This window comes from Dipodomys spectabilis, unplaced genomic scaffold (genome assembly GCF_019054845.1).
Source record: "Dipodomys spectabilis isolate Male_0828 unplaced genomic scaffold, ASM1905484v1 ptg000118l, whole genome shotgun sequence".
Classification (NCBI taxonomy): Eukaryota; Metazoa; Chordata; class Mammalia; order Rodentia; family Heteromyidae; genus Dipodomys; species Dipodomys spectabilis.
In genome coordinates this window covers 3,993,062-4,011,903 of record NW_024870795.1, presented here as the reverse complement: position 1 = coordinate 4,011,903, position 18,842 = coordinate 3,993,062, and positions in this window count along the sequence as shown.

The window sequence follows — 18,842 nt, the reverse complement described above, 5'->3', positions numbered from 1 at the left end:
AACACTCTATCCAATAAAAAGAGAATTTTATCAATAAAATAAAAAATAGTATTCATATATGTTTTTATATGTTATATAGGATATATACTATAACATAATATATGCTATACTGCTTCTATTATCAGTTCACTTGATCTTAACCAAAAGGCCAAGAAGTGACCATTATGGTCAATGTTTAGTGTTGTCTCCTTTTTTATTTTGGTGCACTGAGGTTTGAACTTGGGACCTGAAGCTTACTAGGAAGGCACTCTACCGCATGAACCACTCCACCAGCCCTAGGGCTGTTGATGCCGACTCATGTCAATGTGTATTTGCAAGCACAAGTTCTGATCTTTTTGTTTTGTTTTCATTTTATTACGTGGTAGTTATACAAAGAAGCCATCATGATTGAATGTGAGCACGAGACATCTGGCTCAGTGCCACCATCGTTTTGCCCCCATTCTGCAAGTTCTGCTTTTTACCCCCAGATTGTTTCACAGTTTGTAAATGAGTTCAAAATGTGACGGATCCTGGGCTGTCTCCTGCCCCCTGCTTCCTCCCTGAGGCTCTCCCAGGGTACCCAGCATCTGCAATCTCGCTTCCAAACACGTGGCAAATGCCCTCTGTCCACAGCGCCCAAGGATTGCTCGCCAGCCTCCTTGGTACCCAGGACTCCTGTCCCCAGATGCTAAACCTTTCCGACCACCTGCAGCCCTGTGAGTGGGAAATCTCAAGCTCCCCCAATCCATTGACCTCTGCCTGTGCCACGTGGCCTGGTAACTATTTGATTATCACTCTGGGTAACGTAGGTTATGGCAAATGAACTCACCCAATGACCTAGATATCCTTCCTCCCTGCCGGAATAATGCACTGCTCACCACCGAGAAAGCCCTCAGTCCAGGTAAGTGTGCTGTGTTGTTATAAGTCATGACTAAGTGGAGTCTGCCTTTTCTAGGTTATTCCATATCCCAGCATAGAGTGCTCAAAGGCTCTCCAGGCCTGTAAAATTAAAATAAAAAAATAACAATAAAAATCCAAGATCAAATCAATGGAAGTACAGGTGGTAAGCAAATTCCCAATGAGTATTGACTGAAAAGACCTGTATCAGCTAAGCCTCCGATCTGATGCTCCTAAATCTATTTGACCGTAAGACGCCTGTTCCCAGTAGGACTGTCAGGTAGCTAGGTAAACGTTCACTAGTGCCCTCCACGACTTACTGTGGAAACATCTGTCCCTAGCTAAACCCAAGCCTGAACTACCAAACAATGGCCGAGAGGTCTGTGTGTGCGCGAGTCTGAGGCCCACAGAGAGGAGAGGAGCCCAGCGCTGTAAGAGATGGCAGAGCTTTTTGTGGGCCAGGCTGGGGCAGGATCAAGCCCCAAGGGCTTCCTGGAGGGAGCGTGTGGAGCTGGCTAAAGTGGAGGGTGCCCCCCCCCCATGGCGGAGAGGAGGGTGGAGGTGAAAATGCCCCACCCAGGGACACTTGGCACGGCGGGCGCGCACCACGCAATGCCCTGTCAAAGCCAGCTGATGGCTCTCCACCCTGGCTCTCACTCCCCTTCCTTCTCCACCTCCCCTCCCAGGGTTAGAGCCACCTCCTGAGTCAGCTCCAGCTTCCTGCTTTGGGGGGAGGAGGGAGGGTTTATAGCTGAAGAGCTGCAGCTAGCTTTAGGTCTGTGGGGATGGGGGGGGGGGGGTTGGTCCTCAGGACAAAGCATGGCCAAATGGAACAGAGACTGCAAGGCCCCGCCTCTGCTTGCTCAGCCCTGGGGTTAAACCTGAGGCTCACCTCCACTTTTCTCCTTAGGGGAGTCAGGGATCCTCTGTATGAGACTAAGGGGGAGCCCCAAGAATAGGACTGACTGGAGCTTTTTCAGCTCCCTCTGGAGGCCTCCCTGCCCACCTGGGAGGCCGCCATAGGAGGTGGGAATGGCCCCGAGCACAGGGCGCTGGCCAGCTCCCCTGCCCAGCCCAGGGGAGCGGTCTCCCTCCCTCCCGCCTTCCCTCCCTCCTTCCCTCTCAGCTGACAGGGCAGGGCCCAGAGAGCATGCAGGGACCTGGAACCGAAACTGAGCTGAGTTCTCACCTTGGGACCCTGGCCCAGGAGGAATCTCAGGGAGCCTGCCCCGCCCAGGACTGAGCCTCGCAGAAGAGGGGGCTCCTGTCCCCCTCCCAGAGCCATCACACACAGAGAGGCTGTTCAGTCCACTGGAGGGACATGCCTACTGAGCACCTATGGTATTTTAAGGGGTCTCTGAGTTTGGTTCTTGGGACACAGTGGAGACCAGACTTTAGGCTGTGTGACCGGCCCGATCACCCCACCTCTCTGATCCTGGCCCGCCCTCATCTGGGGACAAGAGGCTCCTAACTCCCCAGGGAGGATAAGCCCACCAGAAGGAGGGGTTGTTGTGGTGTGTGAGGAAGGTGACAGGTGTGCCAGGCAGGTGCACAGTAAACGGCAGTTAGGAGGTGGCAGGGGCTGCCGGCCCCAGGTTTGCCCATAGCCTCTTCCTATATCTGAACCCCTGCACTTGGGCAACCTAGCAGGGCCTGACCCGACCCTTTCCGGTCCTCAGTTACATCCTTTGACCTGGAGCCACAGCTCCGGGGCTGGCTAAGGCCTAGAATCAAATGAACTAGGTGTTGGAACCCCTAGCCAGAGTCCATCTCCAAGCTGGGGTACAGCTCTGCCGAGCTGGTACAGCTTTGTGGTCAAGGATGCAGTTTGCATGAATGGGAACTTGGGTCTCCGCCTTTCCTCCCCCGCCCCGTCCAGCACCAAAGTTAAAAAGCGGGGGTAGGGTAGGGAAGGAAGCACTGATTTTTCTTTCCAACTCAGGCCCCGATCCATAAAGACAGCAAGTGGCTCCTGCAGTCTATGTTTTATTCATTTCCTTTTGTCAGCTGTGGGGCTTGAACTCAGGGCCTGGGCACTGTCTCTAAGGCTCTCTGTGCTCAAGGCTAGTACTCTACCACTTGAGCCACAACACCACTTCTGGTTTTTGAGTGGCTAATTGGAGATAAGAGTCTCACGGATCTCAGCCTCCTGAGTAGCTATGATGTGAGCTACCAGCGCCCAGCCTGAGTATGTTTTAAGTCAATGGGAGTAGATGATCTTAGAGTTCTCTGTCTCTCTTTCTGTCCCACAGAGGGTCTCCTAGGTCAGGGGTAAAGCACCCGTCACTTGGGGGTGGGGGAGCCAGCATCCATGCGGGCAGCTGTTGGTGGCTTTTCCAGTCACTGTTGCCTCTCACCTATAACCCTAGTGACTCAGGAGATCAAGATCTGAGAATCATAGTTCAAAACCAGCTGGGAGAAAACAAATCTGAGATTCTTAACTTCAGTTAACCAGCAAAAACCTGGAAGTGCAAGTGTGTTTCAAGTGGTAGAGTGAAAAGCTAAGCAAAGCTTAAGATCCTGAGTTCAAGCCCTAGTACCAGCACCAAATGGAACGGCTAAATTCTAACTCTGACCTCTTACTCTGACCCTTACTGACACAAGGTTGCTTTAGTGCTTCATGACTCAGTTTCCTCATCTGTACAAAGGGAACAGAAATAGCCCCACTGGGCTATAGAAGGTAGGAAAAAAAGGGCCTTAGAACAGTGCCCAGCATATGTCCAGCAAATCCTAGGCACCGCTATTGGCCTTCGAGTGAGGTCTCTGTAAGTGGGGTGAGTCTGCAGCTCCCTCCCGGGTGGTCAAGCCCATTCTGACTCAGCCTGACCAGCTTGCAATGAGAAGACTCGGGCTCTGAGCCTGTGGCAGAGAAGGTGGCTGGGGCCTGGCTGGCTGCCCACCAAGCCAGGGCTCTGCCCGTCTCTGCCTGCCTCTTGGGGTCAGGAGAATACTTGTCTTTGGGGCGTCCCCATCTGTAAAATGGGGATGGTAAACCATTGACCTCACAGGGCTGCCTCCATGATGCCCTACGTGCAAAGGGCCTGGCATCATGCCTGGGCCGAGAAAGTTTCATTTAAGTGTTTACTGCTTTTAAATGTAATGCATTGTTCTATTTTAAAAGGTAAGTTAAGCCAGGCATGGTGATGCACACTATAATCCCAGCACTAGAGAGGCCAAGGCAGGAGGGTCATGAATTTGAAGCTAAATTGGGTTCCATGGAAAGACCCTGTGCCAAGAGCAATAAAAAGAAGAAAGTAAAAAGGTGGGTGAGGGGGTGTTCAGGGTTGGAGGTCAGTGACAGAGCCTGTGCTTTTCATGCACAAGGCCCCTAGTTTTGATCCCAGAAACACACACACACACACACACACACACACACACACACACACACACACACACACACACACACACGATCTAAGGCAATTGTACAGTGTGTTCTCATTTTCTGGAAGAAGGAAATTTAAAAAAGCTATAATGGCTCCCAGGTACACCTTTTGCTTCCCGGTAGTAGCAGCTGAAAGTTCCAGTTCTGATGGTCTTACAGGCTATTGCTCTTACATGAAGGGAAAAGGAGACATTTTTGTCAACATTAATGAGAGCCACGACTGCCGTGTTTCACCGGGGTGACACACCCTCGGCCAGCTTGTAAGGTGACCCGAGGCCCCTTCCCCCACACCTCCAGCCGTGTCCCTGTGGTTTGGGGCACTGGACAGGGCTGGGGTGCCAAGGAGGGGGCTGCTTTTCCTTCATTGTTCACCGTGACAGAAGATGACTTCACGGTGGCATTGTGCCACACATGCCAGATTCCACACACAGGAGGAAGAGGCCAAGGCCAAGGAAGCTGGAGCTGCTTTTGCATGAGAATGCTGTGCTTTCCCCTTTCTACCCAGCCCAGGCTGGGGGGGGGAGGCAGATGTGGGGGTTCTCCAGGCTTTGAGTGACAAGCCAAGAAGAAGAATGAGGGCTGAGTACACAGCAGGTTTGGTGGGCCGAGGAGCAGGTGGGTAGAGAGAGAAGGTGGGCTCTGAGCTAGATCCCCAGGTGACTGGCTCTGGGCCAGAACCTTCCCTTGAGAACAGGTGTAGGAGTGTGTGTGTGTGTGTGTGTGTGTGTGTGTGTGTGTGTGTGTGTGTGTGTGTGTGTGTGTGTGAAGGTGATGGGAAGAAACAAGAAAGAGATGATATTTGACCATGAACGAGATATGGAAACTTAGAAGAATCCACACTGAACCTGGGGACAGGGAAAGATGGCTCCCCGTGGGTCGTTTAAAGAAGTAGGTGCTTTAGTGACACTGGTCTCCAGAGGCATCACAGACATCCAGAATCAAGCTGCTGACCCGGTCACCTGTCCTCTGTCACAGACAGACAGACAGACACTTGAATGGGGTCTCTCCATCCTGAGAAGAGCCCCTGGAGGCCCAGCCCAGAGTCCCCAGCCTCCTCCATCACAGGCTACCCCTGGGCCACGCGAGCTACTGGCCCACATCGCATGGGCACCTATGAATGGAGGGACCTTCCTTCCATCACACAGAGGATGAATTGGGGTCGGGCGGCATTTGAGGGTGGAGGGGAGGGTTCTGGGAGAGGAGGGAGAAGACCCAGGACCCCTGTTCTAACCAAGGCTAGTCCCAGGTCACTTTGAGGAAGTTTGCAAGAGCAGGCGGGAGACAGGACCAGGAGAGGTTGGCTGATGCCTGGGTGCTTGATTAAGAGCTCAAACCTACTAGCAGGAGGCCAGGAATGGAGTACCAGGAAGAAAGCTCAAGGCTACTGTCATGCTAGGCCTGGGAGGACGCTGCTCCCAACACAAAGGGCTTCCTACTTCCTGATATCTACCAGTAGAAAAGGAAATGTCAACAGTGTCTCCTGCTGGAAAGCTCTGGCATTACACTACCCACGTATTAAAATGACAAGAAAGGGAAATAGATTCTAGAATATCCAGAATATTCTAGAATAACACACTTCAACAATGCCTATTGTTTTTGTTCCTGATTTAATCTTTTTTGTGTGTGGCAGTATTTGCTCTTGAACTCAGGGCCTCATGTCCTTCCTTGACTTTTTCTGCTAAAGGCTGGTGCTCTATCACTTGTGTCCGCTATCTACTTTCCTGCTGTTGCTTTCATCGATTGAACGCTTATTATGGACCTGGTACTGTACTTAGCATTTTTTTAAACTGTTTGCTAAGTACTTTCTCGAAGAATCTCATTTACTCTTCTCAACAGCCCTATGAAATAGGAACTATTGTTAATTCACTTTTCCAAGTAGAGAAACAGAGGCAGAGAGATACATTTTTTCTAAGGTTTGAGTTATTTGGTAGCCAGTTTGGCTTTCCAGACAAATCTCTCTGATTCAAAAGCCCATGTTCTAACCACATTCTTGGGGGGTGGGCATCAGGGATGAAGGGGTTGCTTTCATGGTTTGTTGTTGTTGTTGTCTTGTTTTTGTTTTTGTTTTTAATTTCCTGTACTTGGCTGGTGGAGAGTACCTAGAGCTCTGGGCTGAGAAAGATCCTGAGTGCTGTAATGAATTAGTGATGTCTGCCTGGAGCAGTATAAGGGTTGTGCATGTGTTTATGTCAGGTTGGGGGGTGTTTGTTTGTTTTAAAATCTCTGGTCTAGTCAGATCTTTTGAACTTTATAAGAACAATCTATAATCTTTTTTTAAATCAATCTATAATCTTTGAAAGGCCCTGAGAAAGGAATCAAGGCTCAATCTTCTAACCTGTCTTTACTCATTCACTCAGTGACCTAAAAGGCATCTCCAGTTTATCATGTTCAGATATAAACTCTTCTTCTTCTTTTTTTTTTTTTGGGGTCCGGTTGTGGGGCCTGAACTCTGGGCCTGGGCGCTGTCCCTCAGCTTTTCAGCTCAAGGCTAGCACTCTACCACTTGAGCCACAGCACCACTTCTGGCTTTTTTCCTTTTTGCTTATGTGGTGCTGAGGAATCGAACCCATGGCCTCATGCATGCAAGGCAAGCGCTCTACCACTGAGCCACCTTCCCAGCCCTACGAACTCTCCTTGATTGCACTCCCAAACCCATCTTCTCCACTAAGCCAGAGGCTCTCCCGGATGTGTAGCTAGATAAAGGTTGTAAGTCTCATCTTCAACCCTCTCTTCTCAACACCCCACATCCAGTCTTGGTTCTACTTTTGAAATTATAGGCAGAACTCAACCGCTTCATACCATGGCTGCCACCTTATCATCTTCTCTGTCACACAGTACAGCAGGGTGGGAAATCATTACTCCCATTCTGCAAATGAGAAAAACAGGTTCGCAACAGTACTGTCTATGATTGGGCCAAAGACACACAACAGAGCAGCTCTTTCCAAGCGGCACCCTGCCTTTGTCCTTCCCAACATACCCCTCAGATTCCCAGAGTTTCCCTCCCAGGTACAGATGAGGGCCAGGTAAGAAATGTGTCAAGGGGCTGGGAAGGTGGCTCAGTGGTAGAGCGCTTGCCTTGCATTCATGAGGCCCTGGGTTTGATTCCTCAGCACCACATAAGCAAAAAGAAAAAAGCCAGAAGTGGCGCTGTGGCTCAAGTGGTAGAGCGCTAGCCTTGAGCTGAAGAGCTGAGGGACAGCGCGCAGGCCCAGAGTTCAGCCCCACAACCGGACCCAAAAAAAAAGAAAGAAAGAAATGTGTCAATAGGCTGGGAAGGTGGCTCAGTGGTAGAGTGCTTGCCTTGCATGCATGAGGCCCTGGGTTCAATTCCTCAGCACCACATAAGCAGAAAAAGCCAGAAGTGGTGCTGTGGCTCAAGTGGTGGGGCGTTAGCCTTGAGCTGAAGAGCTGAGGGACAGCGCCCAGGCCCAGAGCTCAGGCCCCTAACCAACAAAGACAAAAGAAAGAAAGGGGGGGGAGGAAGGAGAAAGAAAGAAAGAGAGAGAGAGAGAGAGAGAGAGAGAAGGAAAGAAAGAAAGAAAGGTGTCCAGGAAGCAGAAGAGGTGGTCTTCAAAGCCCTTTGGAAGACTCTCCAAAGACTAACCTGGTCCTCTATGGTCTCAACCTGGTCCTCTACGGTCTCAGCCTGGATCACTTTCCCTCGGTATGTGGTTCCCCCTGGTGCTCAGCTTAGGTAATGCAGTTTGTGATCTAAGAGCTTTCTTTGAGAGTGGTGGGTGGTGCTGGGGCCTCTAGTGACCACCGACTGGGCTGGACCTGCCCATTCCATCTTGTACCCATTGGAGACAGGAGCTGCATCTGGTCAGGCGAGGCCTAGACTAATCCCTTCAGCTCACCCCTTCTTGTGGGAATCTAAATTGTTGCAGACTTCTTGAAAGCCTTTCTTATTAAAAACAAAAACAAACAAAAAAAAACAAATCAAGCCAGGAGCTGCTGGCTTACACCTATAATCTTAGCTACTCAGGAAGCTGAGATGTAAGGAACTTGGTTCAAAACCAGCCTAGACAGATAAATCAGAGACTATTGTCTCCAATTAACCAGCAAAAAGCTGAAAGTGGAGGTGCAGTTCAAGTGACACAGTGCCAGCCTTGAGCAAAAAAAGCCAAGCAAGTCTGGTGCCAGTGAGTCACGCTTGTGATCCTAGCTACTCAGGAGGCTGAGATCTGAGGGTAGCAATTCAAAGCCAACCTGGGCAGGAAAGTCTATGAGACTCACCTCCAGTAAACTGCTCAAAAAAGCCAGAAGTGGCACTGTGATTCAAGTGGTAGAGTGGCAGCATTGAGGACAATGAAGCTCAGGAAGAGCTCCCAGGTCCAGAGTTCAAGCCCCAGGACTGGCACAAGAAAGAAAGAAGAAAGAAAGAAAGGAAGGAAGGAAGGAAGGAAGGAAGGAAGGAAGGAAGGAAGGAAGGAAGGAAGGAAGGAAGGAAGGAAGGAAGGAAAGGAAAAAAAAGAAAAGAAAAGAAAAGCCAAACAAAAGCATGAAGGCCTGAATTCAATCCCCACAGCTACAGGAACTGTCATAAAATACTCTTACCCATCTTTCAAGATGAGCTCACATATAGTAACAGGAAATCTCTCTGGAAAATGAGAATATGCTTTATTTTTATCCTTCATGCTTTTTTTTCCCTATATTTTCCAAATTTTCTACAGCATGTTTCACTTTTTCCACTGTAGTTTCATAAAGGAAAACGTCATCATGAGACCCTTTCTATTGGATGTCCTGGCCCCTGTTATCCACCATGAAGTGGTCTCTGTGTGACCCTGGTGCATGTAAGAGTTGCCCACTGGTGTATAGGTGTCCGCCAGAAGGCAGGGAGCTTCTGGACGCTTGCTTTACCTAAGTGTTCAATAAAAGGGAGAGGGAGAGCAACACAGACACCGTTAGGGGTAGGAAAAGAGAAACCCCAAAGGAAGTGTGTAACCTAAGATTCTTTTTTTGTTTTGTTTTGTTTTGTTTTTCTGGTCGTGCGGCCTGAACTCTGGGCCTGGACACTGTCCTCAGCTCTTCAGCTCAAGGCTAGCGCTCTACCACTTGAGCCTCAGTCCCACTTCCAGCTTTTTCTGCTTATGTGGTGCTGAGGAATCGAACCCAGGGCCTCATGCATGCAAGGCAAGCACTCTACCACTGAGCCACCTTCTCAGACCTGTAACCAAGATTCTTAGGTGGAGAGATCACACTTAAAATTTACCCAGGATCATGAGCCAGGTGCTAGTGGCTCACGCCTGTAATCCTAGCTACACAGGAGACTGAGTTCTGAAAATAGCCGACCCAGGAAACTCCATGAGACTTTTTTTTTTTTTTTGTCAGTCATGGGTTATGAATTCTTGGCCTGGGTGCTGTCCCTCAGCTCTTCAGCCCAAAAGGTAGGGCTCTACCACTTGAGCCACAGCACCATTTCCAGTTTTCTGGTGGTTTATGGGAGATCAGAGTCTCACAGACTTGCCTGCCTGGGCTGGCTTTGAACCTCGATCCTCAGATCTCAGCCTCCTGAGTAGCTAGGATGACAGGCAGGAGCCACCAATGTCAGGCTTCCATGAGCCTCTTATCTCCAATAGACTACTCAAAAAAGCCAGAAGTGGAGTTGTGGCTCAAAGTGGTAGAGTGCACAGGCCCAGAGCTCAAGCACCATGACACACGCACAAACAAAAGTGGTAGAGCACTCACCTTGAGCAAAAGAAGCTCAGGGAAATGCCCAGGCCCAGAGTTCAAGCCCCAGGAATGGCAAAGAGAGAGAGAGAGAGAGAGAGAGAGAGAGAGAGAGAATGTGTTGAGGCCATACAGCAGATAGAACCCAATTCCTGGTTCTCACCATACATTGGCCAACCCAGAACTTCCAGAAAACATTCACTGAAATATCAATTAACACAACAGTGAGAAATCTCTATTGGTAAAACATTTTTAAACTTGATGAGAGCAAAGGTTGAAGAGGCCCTTGGAAAAAGAATATTATCCTGGGTTCCCCCAATAGAAATCCAGTAGGTGGTAAGTAAGTTGCAGGATTTGTTAAATTTTAAAATGAATGTGCCCTCTGACCTCACAGACATACATTTCTGTATTATCTGCCCCAGAGAAACACACACCCAAGGATCAGGTACTTCCTTCCTAGGGCATTTAACCAAGCTGAGAAACTGAAGACATTCTTCAATGTTAGTTGGAGAAGGATGAAGTAAAATGGGGTACATGGGAACCCCATGAACAGTGAAAAGTGCAGCCTCTGGGGCTGACCGGGGAAATTCATGCTTGTTGACTATAAGTAGGCAACAGAGAATGATCAGCACACCTGATCATTCTGGTTTCATCTGGGGGGCCTGGTTTCATCCTCAGCAGCAGCAGCAGCAGCAGCAGCAGCAAAATTACAGTCAGGAAGAGAGACGATGGCAGGATTTTCATAAAAACCCACCCACACAGACACAGTATCATGTGTTTCCTGTGAACCAGAAATATCTTAATGTGTTGAATGGAAAATGTATTTGTGTGTTGCTTGTGCAATTAAAAAAAAAACATAAAAAGAAACAAGAAACAAGAGGAAGAGAAAAAAGAGAAGGGAGGGAGAGCTCATCACACAGTAGGTCTGCAGCGCATAGTAGGTCTCAAGAACAGCAGCCAGACGATCCAGCTTCCCTGAGATGCAGGCTTGAAGCAGGCAGCAGGGCCCCAGCTCCCGGGAAGCCAAGCCCAAGGTTTCCTGATAGCCTCTGCTTTCCCAGAAGGGCCCATCTTGGGCTGGGCTGAGTCTGTCCCTGCATGCCTGCCCGACAACCAGAGCACCTGGAAACCACTGTCAAGTGCCTGGGGGCCTTCCCAGGCCATGGAGGAACAGATAAGGGTTTGGAAAGACTGCAGCTGTTCTGATGGGAAAGGGGGGGGGGGGGTTCCCCGATGAGAATGGCCCTCCCCCTCCACTCCCACCAACTCTTCGCCATAATTGGAGTCCTCTACTCCAGGGCCTGCAAAGAATGGCCCACTCTACCCCACAGCCAACAGGCTGAGGACAGAAGCTGGCCCAAGGTCAGGGGATGAGCCAAGATAGGAAACCACCAGCTCTTTCCCAGATGGCCAGGGGCCTCTGAGCTCAAGTCCCAGCCTTCCTGTTTTCAAACTGTGTGCCCTTAGGGTCCCCTCTTGAATTGCTATTGAATTTACATGCCATAAAAGTCTCCTTTTGTGTGTAGGTGCTAGGTCTTGAACTCAGGGCCTTAGGCTCTCTCAGCATTTTCCACCACCAATGGTGCTCTATCACTTGAGCCACACCTCTATTTCTAGCTTTTTGCTGGTTAATAGGAGATAAAAGTCTCTTGGGTTTGTCCTCTAAGGCTAGTTTCAAACTGCAATCCTCCGATCTCAGCCTCCTGAGTAGCTAGGTTCGTAGGCATGAGCCACCAGTGGTTGGACATTGTTCTGGCTTTTATTTATTTATGTTTATATTTTTGTGCCCATCCTGGAGCTTGAATTTAGACCCTCATGTTCTTGCTCAGGTTTGGTTTACTGCTGTTGTTTTGCTCAAGGCTGGCACTTTATCACTTGAGCTATACCTACCTCTGCTTCCACAATCCCCAACCTTTTAGAATCCATTTCTTCCATTCCTTTTCCTTCACATCTCATATCCAAAGCAGCTGACTCCTAAATGGGTTTCTTCTCAAACCACCCCAAACCTTTTCAGTCCTAGTCTCCTTCGGTGTTTACCCTTTTTCCCTCGTCTCCTGCCTCTTTCAATGCCCATCCTCCAACCTTGCCGGACCCTTTGCCATCCTACCCAACGTCTGGCAGAGCTGGGGATCTAGCCCAGGGCCATACAATGCGAAGCAAGCTGTCTGTGGCTGTGCCACACCACCAGTAGACACGCATCACATTGCAGGCAGGAGAGGAGAAGCTGGGGGTCTTGTCCAGTAATGTAGTTCTAGTTCCCCTTAGGCAGTACTCTGAAGTATTATTCTTTGGGTCAGCGAGAGACTGTAAAATCTCAGCCATGAAGAGAAGCAGTACAGTGAAGTCATACTTTCAGAACAGATAGTAAGATATTTAACTATGAGTCATATGCCAGGTGCAATTCAGTAAACGCTGAATTGTGCTACTGTTGGAAAATGGAGAACAGAAAAGGAATAGGCCAGACATCATCAACAGGCATGCCAGCTAAGAGCCAGGGATAGAGCTGAGTTGTTTGAGAGCTATGAGAATTGTTTGACTGAGCCCCAGACATGGAAAGCTTGCTTGCAGACTAACATTTACTGTGTCTCAGTTCCTCAGGCATTAAAACTGTATCAAAGAAGAAGGCAATTATGTGTCCCAAAGTATTTCTAATTGCGATTAAGGACCACCAAAGAAGCTATTATACCAGGATACTATTATACTCCCCAAGTTCACATACTGGTAACTCCATCCTCAATACAACAGGGTTGGGTTTTTGTAAAATGTTATTGTTATTATAAAGGTGATTGTACAGAGCTCTGGGTTACAGGTATATGTCAGGTCAAGAGTACATTTCTTTTTGGACAATGTCATCCCTTCCTTTGCTCTCTCCCAGTTTTCCCCTCCCATCCCTACCCACAAGTTGTATCGTTCATTTTCAACATACTGTCCAGTGAGAACCAGTGCTGCATATGTTCACTCTGTCCCTCCACTTTGTCCCCTTTACCATCCAAAGACAGATAAATGCACAAACAAGACAAAAACAAAAATGACAGCAAAGAAAAAACTTCTTGTTTCCATTTCCTGGAGTTCATTTCAGTAAGTATTGTTTTATGTGATCAGAGGCACACAGGTGGTGTGCCTTTGAGTTCCTCTCCTAAGAGTATTCTCCTTTAATCTCGCTATGAATGCCTAGAGTCCTGTATGATTTATCAAGTCTGAGTGTATTTTAGATCTAGCTTCCTCATATGAGAAAAAACACGCACCATTTGTCTCTCTGAGCTTGGCTTACGTCACTTAACACAATTGGTTCTAGGTCCACCCATTTCCCTGCAAATGATGTAATATTCTTTCTAATGGCTGTGTGAAATTCCATTGTGTATAGACATCACATTTTTTTTGATCCACTCACCTATTACAGGGCATCTGGGCTGTTTTCATAAGTTGGCTATTGTAAGAAATGTGGCAATAAACATGGATGTGCAAGTAGGTATCCTGGCTTGTGATGTTTACAACAGTTTTTGCGATGCCTAATGGGAGACATTTGAGTTATAAGAGCTCTAGAGGGCTCAGAGTTCATCAGGAAAGGTTCAGCGCCACCTTGAAAGCAAAGATTGAGCTTAATTAATCTTTTTTTGCGGGGGGGGGGGCCAGTTGTGGGGCCTGAACTCTGGGCCTGGGCACTGTCCCTCAGCTCTTCAGCTCAAGGCTAGCGCTCTACCACTTGAGTCACAGCGCCACTTCCGGCTTTTTTCTTTCTTTCTTTCTTTTTTTGCTTATGTGGTGCTGAAGAATCGAATCAAGGGCCTCAAGTATGCAAGGCAAGCGCTCTACCACTGAGCCACCCTCCCAGCCCGAGCTTAATCAATCTTAGACTTTCCAGCCTCTACAACTGTGAGCAATATCCTTCTGTTGTCCATAAACTATTTAGTCTAAGTTATTCTGTTTCTTGAAGTACAAAACAGACTAACACAGAGATACATCTGGGCATTGGAAGCAAGCCAAAGTCAAAGTCAAGGTTAATGAAGCTTCCCGGGGAAAGTACTTAAGATCTGAGACGTGAAGCAAAAAACAGGCCTTAGCTACAAGACTCAAGGGAAGGGAACTCCTGCTACAGAGACCAGTGTTGGAAAAGGCATGGGGCAGGAGAAAGACCTGGAGCAGCTGCAGGACTCAGTATGGCTCAGCCCAGAGGCAGAGGGGAACTTCGATGGGAGATGCTGGCATGCCCCAGCATCTTTGACTTGCTGGGAAGTGATCTGGAGCCTCACTGTGAGCAGAGCCTTTCATCCTAAGCCCCATTGGCCTTCAGAGGTTGGGATGCGGTTTATTCTAAATGGAAAATCTCAGCGATGGCACCAACAGATGTGAGTTCTCTGTTAGTGAAGGAAGGGGGTCCCCACCCTACCCCCGCCCCTCCACTTACATACTTAGCACCATTTACTTTCGCCTGACATCCTCACCCAAATGGAGGCAAGTGCTCCAGCGTTCAGGGTGCTAGAGGTCTTTGTGTATCAGGGGACCTCGAGATGGGGAATTTTCCTCTGGTTTGCCCTCAAACCATCTGGAGACTGAGTAGCAGAAGTCTTAAAACCACAAGCTTGGAGGACAGACAGCAGGGTCTAAAATGTCTACAGTCACTAAAACTACCTGTGTTACTTAAGGAAACAATATAACCTCTGGGTTTCATCTGCTAAAAGGAAATAATATCCTATGCATAGAGTGATTATAAGGATTAAGGCCTGTAATTATGAGCTGCACTGTATTGTAATACACAGTATAATACATTGCCATCTTCTCTTTTTTTCCTTATTTATTTATTTGTGCCAGTCTAGGCACTGTCCCTGAGCTTTTTTGCTCACCGCTAGTGCTCTACTACTTGAGCCACAGCCCCTCTTCCAGCTTTTTTGGTGCTTAATTGGAGATAGAAGTCTCATGGACTTTCCTGCCTGACTGGCTTTGAACTATGATCCTAGCTACTCAGCTAGGATTATAGGTGTGAGCTACCTGGTACCCAGCTCATATTGACTATTTTCAATAAAGAGATACCAGGCACCAGTGGCTCTGAAGAGCTGAAGTAACTCCATTTTGAGGCAGCGGCCATTCTGTCATTTATGTTAAATTATGAGTGACCCAGAGCAATCATAAATTCCAGGAACTGATCTGTCTGTGTTGAAGTTAACCAGAGCTCACATCAATCCCAAGGACAGAGTTATCTGTGGCCACAAACTCCCCTCACTTCACTGATAACCCTCTGCTGCCCTTTATTGCCCTAGCCCAAACCGTCTGCTAACCCTCTGCCCTTCATTGCCCTGGCCCAAATGGTCTGATCACCCCCTATCATTCCTTATCGCCCTAGAATGTCCTGTTAACACATCTGGTTGCTGTAACTTTGTAGTTTTTGCCTTTATAAACCCTGTGAAATTTCAGCTCGGGGCTTCCTCCTAAGCTCCACTGAGTCGGTGTGTAGGAGGAGGCCCGAGCTGCAGCCCACCTAAATAAAGCCTTGCTTCTGAAAGCCTTGCTGTTGCATTTCGGAACCTCTGACTCTCGGTGGTCTTCTTGGTGGGGGTCCTGCAACGGGGGTACAACAGCTCATGCCTGTCATCCTAGCTACTCAGGAGGCCGCGATCTGAGGATTGCAGTACAAAGCCAGCCCAGACAGGAAAGTCCATGAGACTCTTAGCTCCATTAACCATCAGAAAACCTGAAGTGGTGCTGTGGCTCAAGTGGTAGAGCACTAGCCTTGAGCTGAAGAGCTCAGGGACAGTACCAGGCCCAGAGTTCAAGCCCCACAACTGACAAAAAAAAAAAAAAAAAAAAGATACCTGCAGAGATCAGTCATTTTTTTCCAGAATGGATTTCTTTTTTTTTTGGTCGTGGGGCCTGAACTCTGGGCTGGGTGCTATCCCTCAGCTCTTCAGCTCAAGGCTAGTGCTCTACCACTTGAGCCACAGCGCCACTTCTGGCTTTTTCTGCTATGTGGTGCTGAGGAATCGAACCCAGGGCCTCATGCATGCAAAGCAAACATTCTACCACTGAGCCACCTTCCCAGCCCCCAGAATGGATTTCTTTTCAGTATTTCAAATGTCTGAAAGAAACTGGGGCCTTTGGCTGGAGACCTAAGTAGAGACTTGGCTATGGTAGCAAGCTGTGACTTTTAAACTTGCTTTAATAAGCAAATTCTTCTAAAGGGTTTGAGAGGTTCAGCATGAGGTTCAGCCCAAGCGTGAAGTCTCAAAATGTCTTCTCAAGGCTGTTAACACCTGGACATACAGTTTCCTAACTTGGAATTAGGGGGTGAAGGAAGGGAGCAAGGTTGGAAAGCAAACAGGGCAGATTTTGTAAAATGGAGCCAGCTGCTGAGGTACAACCCACTGAGGTGAAGACCTCTCTATCCTGACGGCCAAAGCATCCTGCCCCAGCTCGATGGGATGCCAAGTCTGAAAGAGATGTAGTTGCTGGCTGGTAAAAATTCAAATTTCCAGGGAGATCTCAAGACCTTAGCTTGACATCTCCCCACCGAGGCCTCATTCATTTCTCCTGGTTCTATGAGAGCCTCTGGGCAGATATACTGGTTAGTTTGAAAGGACAGCACAAATTCCAAACCAGCCAGACATTTCCAGATATCTGCCACCCTGGGCAAACTGAGAACAACATTTAGATCCACCGCAGCTCTATAAAATGCTTCTTCGGGTTGTATAATAAATCGTCAGGAGTAGGGATGGAGAAAGCAGAGTAAATGAGGGCATCGATGTGATTAGAGTGCCTAGAGCATTGAGCAACCCCAAGGCTAGTTCCCTTTACCAACAGACACAGACCCCAAACAGCGAAGGACAGAAAGGGAAAACAGGCCTTGTCGGGATGTGGGAACTAGTAAGGGGCAGGGGAGGGAACCTGTGGTCAAAATACCCTCTGGATGGGGCTGGGAAGGTGGCTCAGTGGTAGAGTGCTTGCCTCACATGGGTGAGGCCTCGGGTTCGATTCCTCAGCACCACACAAACAGAAAAAGTCAGAAGTGGCACTGTGGTCCAAGTGGTAGAGCGCTAGCCTTGAGCTGAAGAGCTGAGGGACAGTGCCCAGGCCCAGAGTTTAAGCCCCACGACTGACCCCTAAAACAAAACAAAACAAAAAACCTTTCTGGACAAGTGTGAAAATAGAATACTGAGGCTTGCTGAGCTTGGCGAGGGAGAGTGATGGAGGAGGGGGGCTAATCCAGGTCCATTGTGTGGACACATCAGCATGAAAGACCCTTGTACAACTCATCAATGCTGAAGAGAAGAAAGAGAAATGAGAGAAAGGAAGGGAGAGAGAGAATGAGAGGAAGGAAGGAAGAAAAGAGAAAAGAAAATAGCCAGGCACCAGTGGCTCACTCCTGTAATCCTAGCTACTCAAGAGGCTGAAATCTGAGGGTCACGGTTCAAAGCCAGCCCAGCAGGAAAGTCTATGAGACTCTTATCTCCAATAAACCACCAGAAAACCCGAAGTGGCCCTGTATTTCAAGTGGCAGAGCCCTATCTTTGAGCTGAAGAGCTCAGGGACAGTGGCCAGGCCCAGAGTCCAAGCCCCATGATGGAAAGAAAGAAAGAATGAGAGGGGGGGAGGGAGAGGGAGAGAGAGAGAGGGAGGGAGAGAGAAAGAGGGAGGGAGAGGGAGAGAGGGAGAGAGAGAGGAAGAGGCAAAGGAAGGAAGGAAGGAAGGAAGGGAGAGAGGAAGGAAGGAAGGAAGGAAGGAAGGAAGGAAGGAAGGAAGGAAGGAAGGAAGGAAGGAAGGAAGGAAGGAAAGGAGAAAAGACTTGCCTAAGAACAGATGGGATCTGAGCTGAGAAACTGCATTTTTAACAGGGTGAGGGGTCAACAGTCCCCATGCTAGGTGTCGGTTCCTCCTCCAAGGTCATGGTCACATCTGATAGTTAAGGACACCAGTGTGGCCCTGGTGTCAGCTAGGCCAGGTTCTGAGACAGCTGGGCCAGCTCTGTCCATTGGCTGGGTTCCAGGCAGCAGTGTCTGTAGCATAGAGGGGAGGCACACTTCTCCTCCAAGACCTACGTAACGACCAAAAACAGAACTCAGCAATGGCAGCTGATGAAAGTAAATGTCTGTGACAGATGTAATAGGTGAAGGGAAAAGAGGAAATGGAAGTCAGAATGACCTCAGATGGAACTGACAGGACTGGTTCACCTTCCTGGATGTCTAAGAAAGACAGGCATTGCTTACCAGTACACTCAAGACTATTAACCCCAAAGAAGCCAGAAGCAATACACTCTAAGAGACTGCCCTGGGATCCAAAGGCTGCCTAATTTTATCAGAGGCCACCATAGGTGTGGTGTCAGCAGCTAATACTTTCCCCTCCCCCAAATTCTCATTGTTAAAAAAAATACTTAGCTTTGGGCCTTTCTCCACTCCTGAAACCTGCTCCCTTTTCTAGCTAGCATCCATAAAGGCTAAATAAGGCGTTGGGTCGCAGACCTCTCAGTCTTTACAGTCTGGGACATCCTGCATACATCATTTTAGAATAAAAATGGCTTTTCTCGTTGGAAAAGCAGTATGTATTCATGACTAAAACCCTAGGAAACCAAACAGAACCAATTGAGCCACCACTCTATTTCTGGCTCTTTTTTTGTCAGTCATGGGACTTGAACTCTGGGCCTGGGCGCTGTCCCTCAGCTCTTCAAGCTTTACTCCTGGAGCCACAGCGCCTCTCCTGGTGTTCTGGAGTCTCACGGACCTTCCTGCCCGGGCTGGCTTTGAACCTGGATCCTCAGATCTCAGCCTCCTGAGTGTCTAGGATAACAGGCGTGAGCCACCGCGCCCGGTGGATGTACACAGCCGATTGGCTACATTGTGCGCTGTGTGCAGCTTTGCAAGGAGCTTCAGGCTGGGGGGTGGGGGGGACTGGAGGGAGCGAAGTCGGGGAGGAGGGAGGGGAGAAATCG